This window comes from Dromiciops gliroides, chromosome 4, assembly GCF_019393635.1.
Source record: "Dromiciops gliroides isolate mDroGli1 chromosome 4, mDroGli1.pri, whole genome shotgun sequence".
In the NCBI taxonomy this organism is placed as follows: Eukaryota; Metazoa; Chordata; class Mammalia; order Microbiotheria; family Microbiotheriidae; genus Dromiciops; species Dromiciops gliroides.
Window position 1 is genome coordinate 321,135,356 of NC_057864.1, and position 3,697 is coordinate 321,139,052.

Sequence of the window (3,697 nt, forward strand, 5' to 3'; positions counted from 1 at the left end):
TTGTCATCATCCTTCCAAAACAACTTTGTCCTCGTAAATTCACTCAAATTCAAAAAGACAATTTCAAAAATTCCTATATAAGTATATCTATCTCCTTATAAAAATTGTTTCATAGTTTGGTGGGCTTGGGGTCCTCTATTTTGTTATTAGATATCCTGGAGTTTAGATGTTTTTAAAATTTTTTGGCTGGGCAATGAGGGTTAAGTGACTTGCCCCAGGTCACATAGCTAGTAAGTATTCAATGTCTGAGGCTGGATTTGAACTCATGTCCTCCTTAATCCAAGGCCAGTGCTCTATCCACTGTGCCACCTAGCTGCCCCCTGGAGTTTAGATTAACTAGAATTTTTCAATGATATCAGCCTTCAAATTTTCCTTCTTCATATCCTAGAAGTTCCTCAATTTCATATTATTTAATCTTGTCTGGTTTTAAGGATGAAGTTTTTTTTTTTTTAACGCTCTATGCTGAGCAACATGTTTGTTGTTGTTGTTGTTGTTGTTGTTTTTTAAATGGTTTAGAGCTGAGGGATCTATCCACTAAAAGCACTATGAATTTTGCCCTTAAATTTGTGAGATCTGTATTTTGTTTTGCTATATTATTTTAATGGCCTATAATGAAAATACCCATGTGTTTGGTCCATTTCTTGTATATTTGATTGCTTTTGTCATTTTTAGAATTTCTCATTTTTTAAAAATTGTCAATGTTATTATTCGTGCATTTCCAAATTTGTGTCCTTTCAATTTTTTGTTCTTTTTGTCTTTACCCCGCATAGACCCAGATCACTGTCTTAAATTTTATTTCCTTCTGTAAGGAATTAATTGTGGTCAGACTGAAAAAATGTCATGGAAACCCCAAATCACAATTAATTCCCTACACTTCCCCACACCCAACTTTATATCCAGTGCTTTATGATTTACTTTTACTTTGGCTACAAATATCACATCTCCAAACTGTCATCTCTCTTAAATCTTCCTCTTCTTTCTCCCTATAACCATTTGCATTCTTGTTTATTATGTATTACAATATTAAACTTGTTTATTTTCTATTATATGGTAGGTTAAAATGAGATTGAGGTTCATGCCATTCCTGCTTTCTCTATCTCCTTTTGTTCATCTTTCTTTATTCTTCTGGCATAGCTATTAAGAGAAATAGTAAACCTCTGTTCTTTCTCCCATGTCCCCCAATATATTTTTTAACATCTCTTTACTTACACAATTCAATCAAAACAGTAAAATCAAATCTATTACCTCTGTTTCAGTGTTTTTGTTTCCTTATTTTCTCCTTGAAGAGAGATTCCAAAAGAACAATATCTTCTTGTCCTTTTAGTTTTAAACACCTGATCATTGCTTAGCCACTTCAAGTTTTCACAAATTAATTTACCTTTTATTATGTCTAGTTTGTGTGTCAACGATTCTACCCAACTCTAGCTTTCTGAGAAAAGATGTATGAAAGACATTAATTCTATTATCAGCTGATGCATTCTCGTGGAAATTTATATTCAGTCTTATAGAATATGTTATCAATGGTTTTAGAACTTTTACTTTTGTCTTTTAGTATACCATATTCCAAGTCTCTCATTTCTTTAGACTGACTGTTGCATAATGTTGCCAGCCTCACTCTCTCTCTAGAGCCATCTGGGTCCAGTGGCAAGTCATCAGGATGACTGGAGATGGCCCCAGATGTTTGAGGCAATCTGGGTTGTGACTTTCCCAGGGTCACACAGCTAGTAAGTGTCAAGTGTCTGAAACCATATTTGAACTCACATCCTCCTAACTATAGGCCAAGTGAGCTATCCACTGGGCCACCTAGCAACCCCCATACTCTAGTCATAATTACTTGGATAAAACAGGAAGAAAATTATTTCCTTGTCATGAACTGTTATGTTATGGATACTGAGGTGGGGGAAGGGAGGGGTAGGTGGTTAGGTGGTAGCTAGGTGTTACAATGTATAAAGCACTGGCCCTGGAGTGAGGAAGACCTGAATTCAAATCTCACCTCAGACACTTAGTAGCTGTGTGACCCTGGGCAAGTCACTTAACCCAAATTGCCTTAAAATGTGTAGGGCCATCTCCAGTTGTCCTGATGTATACCTTGCCATTGGACCCAGATGGCTCTGAAGGAGGGAGTGAGATTGGTGATCTTGCATAGCCCTCCTACATTTAAATCAAATTCATGGAAAGTTGTGACAATGCTTCTCAATATCATTGTCCTCTTTGAAAGAAGACTATTTAGTCTTTTCACTTTGTTCTAATCTTTCTTTTTATTTGTGATTTAATTCTTTAATATTAAGAATTTTTAAAATGTGCTTTCAATTAACCAAGAATGAAATGCTAATTTTGTAAAAATATACATTCAAAAATGTGTTCTCCATTTGAATTCTAGGGGGAAAATAACCCAACTACAGCTTCTAGGAATTCAAGTTTTCATTTTAATTATAATTAAAGTATTCATTTGCTTTATTATTAGCTCTGTAAGTTACACATTAAAATTTAAGTAACCATTTGTTATTGGACACCTTTATTTATAAATGTTATGTGCCTTCAGTAAATAGGTTACTCACTGAATGGATATTTCTCATCTAATTTCTAATGAAGCAGCAGTATAGATTAGTTTAAATTTTATTATTAGAACTGCACTTGCTGACCCTTTATTCTATGATCCTCTTCCTCCCATTTCCCTGTCCCATTTTGTAAATGACTAGGTTAGAACTATATTGACAAACCTTTCTAATGGTCAACAAGATGAACTGGGCTTAGGCTTTTGGTGAAGATTGATTGTATCTGTCTGAATAAAGTGGTCCAACCTATGCATTCTTCTAAAAGCTTCCTCAAAAGCTGCTGCAACAGCTTTTTCAAAGTAAGGATAGTTGCTTTTGTCCCCGCACCAGTCCTGGCCTTCTTCTATAGAAACTTATCTTTCAAGGAAACCGTTCTGGCTCTTTGATATCTGCATAATAAATTAATTATTTCCTCCATGTGTCCAAGTTGTGGAAAATCTGAGAGTCATCTACCCTGAAAGTCAGGAGGCAACAGTCAGAACCTCTGTAAAATGGGGTTCAGCCTTCGAAAGAATTCTTGACATGCTATGCCCCAAATCTGCAGGGTTACAGTGTCCAACCACTTCCAAGTCTTTTATTTTAAAATTCCATATGTATTGGTCAGAATAACTGGCTCTCAAATTTGTTAGTGGCATATCTATTCACAAATGGGCTCTTTCCAATGTCACCATTTCCAAGGAGAATTACTTTAAAAGTGATGATCATCTTGCATTGTTGAATGAAAAGATATTTTTACTCCGAGAAACCAACATAACTAAATCTAATTCTATAGGGGGAGTAAATGCACCATTAATGAAATAGAAAACTTCCAATTATTTATGATGGAAGGACTAGAAGTGCATAGAAACACTCAAATTGTTCAGTTTCAGTGCATCATCAGCATTTCCAACATTGTTCTCATACTTTGACCTTTTAAGAATCATCCAACATAAGTGGACTTTAGTTTTTTCATTAGTAAAATAAGGGGGATGGGTAAAGTAAATGTCTTCTAAGATCTCTTCTAGCTATGGTCCTATAGATTTTCATATTACCAGGCACACATAAAGAATATATACAAGTGATTCGCTATTAACTAAGCCTGGTCATAGCTCAAGACAGCCAAGGGCTGATCCAGGGATCACAAGCCATCCCACATGCGTGGG

General features: G+C 35.4%; 1 pseudogene; it reads right to left on the reverse strand.

The window, feature by feature from the left end:
• Window positions 1–2,731: 2,731 nt before the first annotated feature.
• Window positions 2,732–3,260, reverse strand: LOC122755083 (annotated as a pseudogene).
• Between the last annotated feature and the right edge of the window lie 437 nt (window positions 3,261–3,697).